The following is a 13,785-nucleotide window of genomic DNA, read 5'->3' on the forward strand; positions in this document are numbered from 1 at the left end:
TTATGAAATCGAACCCTAAAAGGAAATGAATGAATAAATAAGGAAGGGACATACAAAATCAAGTAAGAGGAAGTGTAACCAGAGGCGGGACAATTGGCATGTAGATTATACACGTTGGATAGGCTGTAAACCTTGGAGTCCCCAACCAATGGAGAAACAAGGGAGGGAACTTGCAGATGGGATAGGAAATATAAATCATAGCCAAAGCAGAACTGTGTGTGCCTACTTGCCAGGACACCCATTTCTGCACAAATGTTAATAAATAGCTGCTTCAATGCTGTGCCTACCCTGAACTTTTACAAGAAAAGTTTTTATCTAGAGACCATTTCTCACATGGCTTGCCCTAAAAGGATAGGAGGGCAAGTCCAGGCCTCCCCAAGCTGCCTGAAGTGGGACTGGCCCTACAGAGCTGGTGCCCAGCCTGTCTCAGATTCTCCCAGGGTTTTTAACACAGCCCCAGCATGGGAGCTGCACCTTGGCCAAGAGGTGGGCCACCTTCTCCTTCCACAGCCCAAGGTATCCTCATCCCTGGTCACTCTCACAGCCCTGCTGCAGCCTGGACAGCCCCACACTGCTGAGAACAGCCTCCCTGCTGCCAGGGGCCTCATCCAGCACTGAGAGTGTGGGGGGAAGAACCTAACACTTCCAATGTTCCACACAAGCTTCCTCTGTGCTCCCAGCAGCAATAAATACTAACAAATACAAATTCTTCCACGTTTTCTGCTCCCAACCCCAGGACCAGTGTGGGCAGCCTCACCCAGGGCCCCCAGCCCAACTTCACTCCCCCCTGGCTCGAGCCACAACTCTGAGCTGGGAGCAGTGCTGGCAGAAGGCTTGGCCATATCCCTGGAGCACTGTGGCTGCTCCCAAACCTCTGCCTCTCCTGGTGAAGCCCCCTCAGTGATCTCAGCCCTGCCACAGGGCACAGTCAGGGCATCTGTGTTGCTCAGGATGGAGGCACACAAGGAGGATGATACTTCAAGATGGTGCTTGCTCACTGCCCCTTTACTCATCTCTCCCTGAGGTATTGAGCTGGAGGCTCCCCCGTGGCCCTGGGGGATGGAGAAGTTCAGGCTCAGGGTGAGTAGCAGGGGTTCCTTGGCATCTCTGTAAAGCATTTCAGTTCATAGGGGATCCCCGAGTCTACTTTGATGGACTTGTGTGAGAAAAGCAGCCAGATATCATCGTGAAGGTAGGTCTTCCCCAGTTTGCAGCTGTAAAACCTGAGTGGAGACAAGAGCAGGGTGGAGGGACCTCAGGCTCCCAGGCAAGAGCAGGACAGCCTTGACAGTGGCACGACCCCCTCACCTACTTTGGGCTGTAGTCAAGGTGGCCATTCTGTTTGCTCTCAGGCAGGGCAGCAGCTCTGATCTCCCTGAAAAAGCAGCCAGTCATTGCTCCTCCCCAGAGCAAGAGGGTCAGGCTGCCATCCTCCCACTCTGGCAGAAGGGCCTGCATGTTTGGGGGAGGCAGGGACACATGTGCAAGGAGCTCAGGGTTAACCCCGGGGCAGGTGTCCATCCTACCTGCCATGCCCTACCTTAGGTGCATCAGGTAGCAGAGGACCCTGCGGGGTGGGCCAGTGTCTGGTAGGTTGCTGGGGCCCACAGTGGCCTTTTCCTCCTCCCCCACAGGCACCAGGAAGATGCAACGGCATAGGAAGGTCATGTGGTTGGCCGGCATATCCTGGAAGTCGTACGTCACCAAAAACATCTTCACCACAGTCTTGTTGGGGTTAAATAAGGTCTGTAGAGGGTAGGGGGTAAGACCAGGAAGGTCATAGGAATGGATCCATAGGGATCATCTGGGGCATCTGGGGGTAGCACCAGTGGGTCCAAGGGCACAGAAAGCCCCACATCAGCCTGAGGGCTTAGCCTGAGGCCCACAGGCCAGTCCTTTCCAAGACCCTTGTTTCTCCCCACCAACACCTTTGTTCCCTGCATCTCCCATCACCCTGTCTTCCTGCCAGCACCCTGGGGACCCTGTGTTCCTCTCTGCTGTGCTTTTTGGCAGCCATGTACTCCCTCTGCACAGAGCTTTCTGGCTGCTGCCCCTGTCAAGCAACGTGATAGAGTATCTGCCTTGGGGAGCAACTGGAGCCCACCTGTCCCCCTCTCCATGGAGCTGCCAGAAGCCAATTCACCACTTGGATGGTACCAGCTTTGGGGACCCTTCTTTCCCAAGGCCTCCAAGTCAATCACTCCCTGGGGCAAAAGAAAGCACATGAGAGAGGGAGAAAGCCCATGGAGAGCCCAGCTGGGACCTAGCATGGGGCCACAAGCCCCTCTTGCCTGGCACAAAGCAGCAAGACGATGCCCAGCTTAGTCCTTCTCTAGACAGAAGGACGAGCAAATAGCAACACAGGAGTGATGGCAACGCAGCAGCCATGAGATGGTTGGCTAGCAGTCTGCCTGTTTATACACCTGTAAGGGTTCCTGCTTCTTTCCCTCTTTGCTTTGTGAGTTAAATATTGCTCCTGGCACAGCTAGCAGTCTCCTCAGGTAGGTGGCTGCTCGAATCACATTCTCCAGAGAGGGGAGAGAGGCAGCCCCAGAGGATGTGTGGTGCCTGGGTACAGCTCCCACTCACCTCCCCCACAGGCCCAGCCCTCCCTCATCTGCATATCAGGAAAGGTGAGGGCATGGTGTGTTCAGAGATGTCAAAGTAGGTGACATCAATGGGCAGAGTGGCATGCTGGGGGCAGTAGGAGATGCTGGCACAAATCTCTGCCATGAACCCCTTGATCCTCCCTGATGGCACAAAGCATCCTTTCAGGATGGACTCCTGAGAGAGGAGGGAAGCGTTAAGGACTTTCAAACACCAGTCCTGCCCCTTGCCTCTAAGCTGCAAGTGAGATCAACCCCATCTCCACTGCAACCATGTCTGCTTGCCCTTGCATGCCTCCTGGCTCTCTGGAGAATGCCCTTGAGTCGCCCCGACTGCTCACTCCAAGACAGACCCATCCTGAATCGGTGGGCTGAAACCAGCCATCTAACAGAGAGAAGCAGTGGGATTGCCTCAGCTCCATGGTGGCCATCTCAGCAGGGTGTGGGGTCCTAGCATGTCACGCAAAGATCTGCTGGTCGAGCCATTCCTCTGGTGGATGGTGGCTCCGCAAAGAGCCACTTAATGCCAGGCCCATGGAGACAATTACCCCAGCCCCACACTGGGGCTCTCATTGGGCTCAGCCTCTCACCAGCCCAGCCTGGAGCCTGGTGGGACCCACCTCCCTCTCTAACAGGTGGGTGCCACTACCTCAAAGTTGCCCAGCAGAACATGGCTGATGGTGGTGGCCCAGGGCACTGTGGAAGACTTGGTATTCCTCTGGAGACTGCTCCAGAGATGTCGCCTTTGAAAGAGGAGAGAAAATCGGTGTCAAACCAGAGAGCATGCAGCCTTGAGCTGCCCTAGGGGTGAAGATCCCTCTTCAGGTCCCTCCATCCCTTTCTTTGGTGGAGGTTGAACCCACGTTCCTACCCCCCAGGGGCAGAAGAAACCTCCCTCTGCCCCACAGCTTGGGGTCTTGTGGAGGAGAGATGCCTGGGGCAGTGAAGGGAAGAGGATTTGTCCCAATCCAACCCTCCCATGGGGATGCAGGGTGATGAGGTGGCTAGGCACCCCCAAGCCCCCATGGCTGTCCCTCAGGGCTGCCGAGACACGATTTGAGGCTCAGCCTGCTCTTCAGCCTCTTCCCAACCACAGTGCAATCTGCAGAGCTCTGCAGGGGGCATGAAATCAAGAACTGTGTTAGGACAGCAACTGGGGACTGTGCATCCCCAGAATGTGCCATCATCCCTTGCCCTGCCCCACAGCCCCATGAGGGTCCCAGCATATTGGGCAGGCTGTCAGTGGCCTCTGCAGGGGCATTCAGCAGGGCAGCACAAGGGCTGGGGTAGGGATGTGGGGCTGATAAAATCAAGACCTGTCTTCAAGGGCAGGTCTTTACACTCCCAAAATTTCTCTGCTGGGGAAGGGGGTGTTGGTACCCAGCTTGAGTGTGCAGTGTGTAGCTCCCACCCTGCAAAGAAGGTCTCAGGGCTAGCCCCTGTGAACAAGACACCCCCAGAAGGAGCCATGCACCAACACCCCCTTGCACCTCTCAGGGAAGAAAAGTCCTGTGCCCAGGAGATTCATGAAAAATCCTTGGTAATGCCACCTGCTTGCCCCTGCCCACAGCCAGGGTCCTACAGCTGTAGGGTGGGGTGTTAAAGCCAAGGCAACACTGCAACTTCCTTTTAAAGATGTCCTGAACAAGCAGCTACATGATACTTAGTTACCAGCTGGGTCTAAACCACAACAAAGGGGGACACCCCCCCCCCCTTCCTTCTGGAAGCCACACGAAAGGATGGTGGAGCTGGCTGGCTTGGCAGGAATACCAAGTGAAGCTGCTGGAGGGCTTTACTCTGCAAGGGCAGTGCTGGGGGCAGTGCTGGGGGCAGCCAGGCTGGAGGAGCAGTCACCAAAAAGGGCACGTGGGCAGGGATGGACCTGTACCCCCATGGACTGTGTCCTGGATCCAGACAGCAAGAAACCAGGGTAGTTCTACTGTCAGTCCCTGCAGGACGCTGTACCATGGGATGCCCCAGGGAAGGAGAGGAGCATGACAACTCTGGCATGAGCCTGCTGCAGCCTCAGCCAGCAGGACATGGTGAAGGCAAGGAGCTGGTCAGGAGGGGCTGGTAAGCAGTGAAGAATTGCAGGCAACTCCTGAATTGCCAGGGTGGTTGCAAGCCTCTGGAGTCTGCCCCATTTCTAAGAGCTTGTGGCACCCTGGGGACATGCTACAGGCACCCTAGAACTGCAGAAAAGCCAGTGGCATCTCTGCACATAGCACTGGGGTTCCCACTCCCTGGCCAGAGCATGTCCAGTCCTGCTCCTTGCCACCAAAACCCTTGTCCAGTGGGCAGAGTGCCCTGATGGATATCATGGCCAGGGACCCAAGCCATCCCACTCCTCTGCATTCTTCTCCCCCAGGGCAGGCAGAGGACTCTTCCCAAGCCTGCCAGTAAGTTTGGCTTAACATGAAGCTGTCAGACACCGACTGTGGCCCCATGCCAAATGGTCAACTCTTGCTGTCATGGAGAGGTTGTGTCCTGTTCAAATCACAGAATCATAGAATGTTTTGGGTTGTAAAGGACCTTAAGATCATCTAGTTTCAACCCCCCTGCCATGGGCAGGGACACCTCCCACTAGACCAGGTTGCTCAAGGCCCTGTCCAACCTGGCCTTGAACACTGACAGGGATGGAGCATTCACAACTTCCTTGGGCAACCTGTTCCAGTGCCTCACCAGAGAGCTGGTTGCAAACAGCCAATCAAGTGATTACAAGGTGTCAAGAGCCAGTGACAACCTACAGATGGCACGTCCCAGGGCTGACTGCTGCCCTGCTAACACCAGTGCACTGGGACAGAACAGGGTGCTGTGCCATGACGGAACACAGGTCCATGAGGACCACATTTTCCCACAAGGACAGCCCTGAGCTCGGGCTGTCCCTGGGCCATTTCCTGCCTCCCCCCACAAGTGACACTCAGCTGTGGGAAGTAGGTGATTCCAGAAAGGTGCCCCCTTGGCAACAGTGCTGTAGCAGGCTGTGGGCAATGGATGGCATGACAGGGCTCTCTTCTTCCTTGCTGATGGGGGCAGGCTCTCATGGGGAGGAGTCAACCACAACCTCATCAGCAGGCATCAGCTTCCTTTTTGCTGGGCAGCTGCTGCTGGCAAACCAGCTGCTCCCACAGGGCGTCTTCTCCAGTGAACGCAGGTTGCTGGGCTCAGTGCTGAATGCTGCCTGTGGAGCTAGGAGGTCCTTGCACCCATTGGCTAACACTAGCCTTTCCTCTTCTCTGTTAGCCATGCTTCTGTGAGTCAGGCTGCTCTCTGACTTCTCTCTCTTCCCATCAGAGTCCAGCTGCAATCTTTTAATATGCACAATCTGCAATGTTGTGCAAATTAAAGTAAAGTAGATTGTGGTCACTCACCTGCTCCCTGTTATCCCCATAGTCTGTGGGCTGATCCCCCAGCAAGACAGGGCAATCATCTCTCATGTGCAAAGTACTGCAAGCAACGGGCCAGGAGAAGACATCCTACAACAAAACACAGACTAGGGGACAACGTGGAAGCTACCAGGAGAACTGGCTACCCTGGATTTGGAGAAGGCTGAGGTTCTTAATGACTTCTGTGCCTCAGTCTTCACTGGCAAATGCTCTGACCACACCACCCAATGCTTGGAAGGCAGACACAGGGACTGCGAGAATGAAGACCCTAGGCCCACTGTAGGAGAGGATCTGGTTTGAGATCATCTTAAGAACCTGAACATGCACAAGTCCATGGGACCTGATGAAATCATCCACGGGTCCTGAAGGAGCTGGTGAATGAAGTTGCTAAGCCACTGTCCATCATATTTGGAAAATCATGGCAGTCAAGTGAAGTTCCCGACGACTGGAAAAAGGGAAATATAGCCCCCATTTTCAAGAAGGGGAAAATGGAAGACCCAGGAAACTACAGAGCAGTCAGTCTCACCTCAGTGCCTAGCAAAATCTTGGAGCAGATTCTCCTGGAAGGCATGCTAAGGCACATGAAAAACAACAAAGTGCTTGGTGACAGCCAGCATGGCTTCACTAAGGGAAAATCCTGCCTGATCAATTTGGTGGCCTTCTATGATGGGGCTACGGAACTGATGGACAGGGATAGAGCAGTCAATGTCATCTACCTGGACTTGTACAAAGCGTTTGACACTGTCCCACACGACATCCTTGTCTCCAAATTGGAGAGACATCAATTTGATAGGTGGACCACTCAGTGGATAAAGAACTGGTTGGATGGCCGCATGCAAAGAGTTGTGGTCAATGGCTCAATATCCGGCTGGAGAACAATAAAGAGTGGTGTCCCTCAGGGATCGGTGTTGGGACCGGTCTCGTTCAACATCTTTATCGGAGACATGGACAGTGGGATTGAGTGCACCCTCGGCAAGATTGGTGATGACACCAAGCTGTGTGTTTCGGTTGATACCCTGGAGGGAAGGGATGCCATCCAGAGGGACCTTGACATGCTTGTGAGGTGGGCAGGTGCCAACCTTATGAAGTTCAAACAAGCCGAGTGCAAGGTCCTACACCTGGGTCAGAGCAATCCCAAGCACAGCTACAGGTTGGGCAAAGAGATTCAGAGCAGCCCTGTGGAGAAGGACTTGGGGGTGTTGGTTGATGAAAAACTTAACATGAGCCAGCTTTAGTGTGCACTCGCAGCCCAGAAAGCCAACCTTATCCTGGGCTACATCAAAAGGAGCATGACCAGCAGGTCAAAGAAGGTGATCCTGCCACTCTGCTCTTGTGAGACCTCACCTGGAGTATTGTGTACAGTTCTGGTGTCCTCAACATAAAAAGGACATGGAACTGTTGGAACAAGTCCAGAGGAGGCCATGAGGATGATCAGGGGACTGGAGCACCTACTGTATGAAGAGAGGCTGAGAAAGTTGGGGCTGTTCAGACTGGAGAAGAAAAGGCTGAATGGAGACCTCATAGCAGCCTTCCAGTATCTGAAGGGGGGGCTATAGCCCCTCTCCAAGGGACTCCTCATTAGAGACTGTAGTGATAGGACAAGGGGTAATGGGTTCAGACTTAAACAGGGGAAGTTTAGATTGGATATAAGGAAGAAGTTCTTTACTATAAGGGTGGTGAGGCACTGGAATGGGTTGCCCAGGGAAGTTGTGAATGCTCCATCCCTGGCAGTGTTCAAGGCCAGGTTGGACAGAGACTTGGGTGACATGGTTTAGTGTGAGGTGTCCCTGCCCATGGCAGGGGTGTTGGAACTAGATGATCTTAAGGTCCTTTCCAACCCTAACTATTCTATGATTCTATAACTTATCCTCTGTTCTGGCCTTGGGGCTGTTCTCACACCAGTGCTCCACCACCTGCAGCCTATTATGGGAAAAGTCCTGGGCAGAGACACACAGACATTGTTCTTCCACCAGCAGACTCCTCAATGGTGTCATCAGCCAAGGTAGCCTGCCCAAGCCCCCTGTCATGCTTGCCATCCACCCCACCACCACCCCGTGAGTTTGTATGGGATCTCGTCCCCCCTGTGGAGTTTGCTGATCAGGGTAACCCTTTTTGATAGGTGGCTGGCTGCCTTCCTGCTGCTCTGTGCTCTCAGAGGAGCTGGAGAGATGCAAGAAGATAGAGACCTGGTAAACCTTCTGGTGCTTGATCTCTGTCTCATTGTAGCCTGTGAAGATGCCGCAGCGGGTGCATCACTGCGAGGAAGGCTCCAAGGGCAACTCTCCACTGGGCTAGGCCAGGATGGGGTCAGTGCTGTGTTCCAGGGGCAGGGATGTCTCCACGTGCATGTGCCGCATGGATCTTTACTTGCCTGGACTCTGAGCAGAGCTGGAGTCAGGGAAGCCCATGCAGCAGCAGAAGAGGAACTGTAAAGTGCCACAGGTCACAGTGTGAGGATAGGGGTTGAGAGCTGGACCACGCCTTGCTCAGGATGTCCGGGTGAACCCTTTGCTATGGGGTGCACTGCAGTGCAGCATCTGAAAAGAAAGAGCAGGAGGATGGAGATTAGCCCCGGATTCCCATCCTTGTCCAGCCTTTCAGCCACAAAGGACCTGCTGGGATGTGGGCAGCTCACCATACAGCCCCATTTGGACCTTCCTCTCTTGGGACAGGAAGAGGAACCAGGCTGGTTCCTCTCCAGGGAGCCCTGTGGCATCACACACCTGCAGGATCAGGACTTCCTTCCTGGCCTGGGCATGGAGAGGAATCTCTAGCTAAGGCTAGAGCTAGTACTCACCAACAAGGAGGGTCTGGTTGAAGCGGTGATGGTCAATGGCAGCCTTGGCTGCAGTGACCATGAGATGGTGGAGTTTAGGATCCTGTGTGGGAGGAATAGAATACCTAGCAAGGCCACAGTTCTGGATTTCCGAAGGGCCAACTTTGGCTTCTTCAATCAATTGCTAAGGGAAGTCTCATGGGAAAGGGTACTAGGTGGGAAAGGGGCTCAAGATAGTTGGTCAGCATTCAAGGACCACTTCTTCCAAGCTCAGGATCAGAGTGTCCCAATGGGAAGGAAGTAAAGTAGGGGAGCCAGGAAACCAGCATGGTTAAACAAGGAACTGCTGGGCAAACTCATGTGGAAAAAAAGAATCTATGGATTATGGAAGGAGGGGCTGGCCACTTGGGAGGAATATAGGACAATTGTTAGAGGATGTAGGGAGGCAATTAGGACAGCTAAGGCCTCCTTGGAATTTAATCTTGCAAGTCAGGTTAAGGACAATAGAAAGGGCTTCTTCAAATACATAGTGGATAAAACTAACACAAGAGGCAATAAAGGCCCACTGCTGAACGAGGTGGGTGCCCTGGAGACAGAGGATATAAAGAAGGCAGAGGTGCTGAATGCCTTCTTTGCCTCTGTCTTTACTCCTGCAGACTCTCCCTGGGGGACCCAGATTCCTATAGACCCAGAAGGAGTCAGGATAAAGGAGGAGTTTGCTTTGGTAGATGAGGATTGGGTTAGGGATCAGTTAAGCAATCTGGACATCTATAAATTGATGGGTCCGGATGGAATATGCCCGCGGGTGCTGAGGGAGCTGGCGGAGGTCATTGCTGGGCCACTCTCCATCATCTTTGGTAAGTCGTGGGAAACAGGAGAGGTGCCTGAGGATTGGAGGATGGCAAATGTCACGCCGGTCTATAAGAAGGGCAAGAAGGAGGAACCGGGTAATTATAGACCGGTCAGCCTTACCTCCATCCCTGGAAAGGTGATGGAACAACTTATTCTTGACACCATCTCTAGACATATCAAGGATGAGGGGGTCATTAAGAGCAGCCAACATGGTTTTACCAAGGGGAAGTCATGTTTGACCAACCTTATAGCCTTCTATGAGGAAGTAACTAGGTGGCTGGATGATGGTAGAGCAGTAGATGTGTTTTTTCTTGATTTCAGTAAGGCATTTGATCCTGTCTCCCACAGCATCCTCATAGATAAGCTAAGGAAGTGTGGGCTTGACGATCAGGTAGTGAGGTGGATCAAGAACTGGTTGAAAGGAAGAAGGCAGAGAGTTGTGGTTAATGGGGCAGAATCTAGCTGGAGGTCTGTGACTAGTGGAGTCCCTCAAGGGTCGGTGCTGGGACCAGTGCTGTTTAATATTTTCATCAATGACCTGGATGAGGGAACTGAGTGTACCCTCAGCAAGTTCGCTGATGATACTAAACTGGGAGGAGTGGCTGACACACCAGAAGGCTGTGTTGCCATTCAGCGAGACCTGGACAGGCTGGAGAGTTGGGTGGGGAGAAACTTGATGAAATTCAACAAGGGCAGGTGTAGAGTCTTGCATCTGGGGAAGAACAACTCCATGTACCAGTACAGGTTGGGGGTTGACCTGCTGGACAGGAGCGAAGGGGAAAGGGACCTGGGGGTCCTGGTGGATAGGAGGATGACCATGAGCCAGCAATGTGTCCTTGTAGCCAAGAAGGCCAATGGCATCCTAGGGTGCATTAGAAAGGGTGTGGTTAGTAGGTCAGGAGAGGTTCTCCTCCCCCTCTACTCTGCCTTGGTGAGGCCGCATCTGGAATACTGTGTCTAGTTCTGGGCCCCTCAGTTCAAGAAGGACAGGGAATTGCTTGAAAGAGTCCAGCGCAGAGCCACAAAGATGATTAAGGGAGTGGAACATCTCCCTTATGAGGCGAGGCTGAGGGAGATGGGACTCTTTAGCTTGGAGAAGAGGAGACTGAGGAGTGACCTCATCAGTGTTTACAAATATGTAAAGAGTGAGTGTCAGGATGATGGAGCTAGGTTCTTTTCAGTGATGTTCAGTGATAGGACAAGGGGCAATGGGTGTAAACTGGAGCATAGGAGGTTCCATGTGAACATCAGGAAAAACTTCTTTACTGTGAGAGTGACAGAGCACTGGAACAGGTTGCCCAGGGGGGTTGTTGAGTCTCCTACATTGGAGATATTCAAGGCCCACTTGGACAAGTTCCTGTGTGATGTACTCTAGGTTACCCTGCTCTTGCAGGGGGGTTGGGCTAGATGATCTTTTGAGGTCCCTTCCAACCCTTGGGATTCTGTGATTCTGTGATTCTGTGATTCTAGCTGGGATGTAGGTTACTGGTGACAAGTCCAGACAAGTGCGGGAAAGAAGCCTGCCCTCTGCCAGAGACTTGATATGATTGTGCTTTTCCGTAGCGCAGGAGTCAGGCAGGTCAGATCAGTCTCAGGGGCTCAAGCCTGCAATCACCCCTTTGGGCAACAGCAACAAGATCTCCCGGTGCTAGCCAAGAAAACATATACCAGCTGCATGTGCTGAATGAGACAGGGCTAGTGCCCTAAGCTTCCCACCCCATGGCAGGGATGGGAACCTGACCTGATATCACAGTTAACTCTGCCGGATTGGACCAGAGACCTCCATCACATCAATTAGCAGCTGGGTGGTACCAGGGGCTGCAGAGCCCACCACCTGCACCATCCACCCATTCCTGTACAGTCCATATATCACCCACTCCTTCCTGCCCTGAAGGCCTGACCTCCTTGCTGCATGGGTCCTTTCTTTTGATTTTCAGTCCAGTTTCAGAGCTGTGAGAATTCTGGTCATGATTTTTTCTGGCATGATGTTGTGGTTTAAGCCCAGCCAGTAACTCAGAACCATGCAGCTGCTAGCTCACTCCCCCTGCTTCTTCCCCCCCCCCCCTCCTGGAGGGATGAGGAGGAGAATTGAAAGAATGTGAACCCCATGGGTTGAGATAAGAACAGTCCAGTAACTAAGGTATAATACAAAAACACTACCCCTACCACCAATAATAATAATGATAAGGGAATTAACAAGGGGAGAGGATATAAAGCTAGAAGGGTAAAAGGAAAAGAAAACAATAAACACAAGTGATGCCCAATACAATTGCTCAGCACCCACTGACCAATACCCAGCCTGACCTGAGCAGTGACCTGGGCCTTCCAGCTAACTCCCCCCCAGTTTCTATCCTGGGTATTACGTGCTGTGGTAGGGACTACCCCTTTGGCTAGTTTGGGTCAGATGTCCTGTCTCTGCTTCCTCCTGGCTTCTTGTGCCCCTCCTCACTGGCAGAGCATGAGACTGAAAAGTCCTTGATCTGAGTAAACATTACTTAGCAACAACTAAAACCATCGGTGTGTTATCAGTGTTGTTCTCAGGCTGAAAGTCGAAAACAGCACAGCACCAGCTACTAGGAAGGAGAAAACTAACTGTTACAGCCAAACCCAGGACACATGATAAGTACTGAAATGGCTGTGAGAGCAGAGGAAATGTAGGAAAAGCCACTGGCAGGCTGAGGAGCTCCAGATCCTGACAAACAACCCATGTCTAGCCGCTCTGCCCTTTGCCTGCCCGCACAGCTCTGCCTGCTCCTTTGGATCCAGATAAAGCCAAATATACATGACCCATGTGGCAGAAATTTACATGGAGTGCACCATCATCATATGCCTACTCATTGGCATCAATGACCTGGAATGACATAGTAAAACCAACAGTAGATAATTGATACATCAACTCCGAGAGTTTGAAGACAATATCACTCCTTCCATCATTCCAGCTGTGGAAAAACTGTCCCAGGAGTTCAAACACTTGCAAGCAATGGGTGGTGGGACTTTCAAACATTGGGATACACATTTAGCAAAAGCCACCTGGTTGGTCAACACCAGAGGATCTGCCAACAGGGCTGGCCCACCCCAGTCAGAACTTTTACATACTGTAGAAGGGGGACAAAGTTCCCGTGGTGCATATGAAGAGTTTGCTGGGGAAGACAGTCTGGGTTATTCCTGCTTCAGGTAAAGGCAAACCCACTCGTGGGATTGCTTTTGCTCAGGGACCTGGATATACTTGGTTGGTAATGCGGGAAGATGGGGAAGTCCGATGTATACCTCAAGGGGATTTGATTTTAGGGGAAAACAGCTAATGAACTCAATTATATGCTGTTGCCTTCTGTGTAGCACTTCTATAGCCCATGCTATAGCAGAAACATGACTGCTACTGCTGAACCCAGGACAATACCCCAGCACATCATGCCTGGGATGTAACTGAGAGTTACCCGGAAGGGCTGGTACACTGCTCTGTCAGGCTGGGTATCAATGGGTGGTATTGTATTCTCTTCCCTTGTTATTTCCCTTATCATTATTATTATTGGTGGTAGCAGTAGTGGGTTTGTGTTATACCTTAGTTACTGGGCTCCTATTGTCTCAGGGAGGGAGTGAGCAAGCGGGCTGCGTGGATGGATGACTTATGGCTTGGGCTTAAACCACAACAGAAGATCAGTTCCTCCTGGCACCCCTCATGGGGCCTACAGGAAGGCAGGTAGAAAAGCAACTGAACGCCCACAGCAGTGGACAGATATTGAGGTGGTAACCTGCTGCTCTCTGCCTACCTGGAAGTTGGAGACCTCTTTCGCCAGGCTGCTGCTTCCCTCCTCCATCCCTGAGGGATATTTATACCATGACTTGTGTGGCACAGTCAACTGCAGGAAGCAAAATCAACAAATGGTGGCAAGAGTCAGCACGGTGTGTCAGGAGAAAGCCATACCCTTCCTGCACATGTCCATGCTGGGACAAATATTTAGTTTCCTTTATTCTTCTCACATCCCTCTGCAGTCACAGCCCTTCCCGAATCCTCATGCAGTCAAGACAGACCTTTGCTCCCCAGTGGCAGCTGCCTTTCAGGAGAATGGGTCTATCAGGAGAGTCTGACATGCTGACACTACAAATCCATCCCAGCTGAGATCTCAATGCCAGTCACCAGGTCATGCCAGCATTAGCTAGTAGTGCA

At 52.4% G+C, this 13,785-nt stretch overlaps 1 pseudogene; it reads right to left on the bottom strand.

Annotated features, from left to right (window-relative positions):
• Window positions 1-1,075: 1,075 nt before the first annotated feature.
• Window positions 1,076-8,349, bottom strand: LOC130601496 (atos homolog protein B-like; annotated as a pseudogene).
• Window positions 8,350-13,785: the final 5,436 nt, after the last annotated feature.

Source organism: Pezoporus wallicus, unplaced genomic scaffold, assembly GCF_028554395.1.
Source record: "Pezoporus wallicus isolate ANWC-B61680 ecotype Strahan unplaced genomic scaffold, APGP_CSIRO_Pwel_v1 contig_7520, whole genome shotgun sequence".
NCBI lineage: Eukaryota > Metazoa > Chordata > Aves > Psittaciformes > Psittacidae > Pezoporus > Pezoporus wallicus.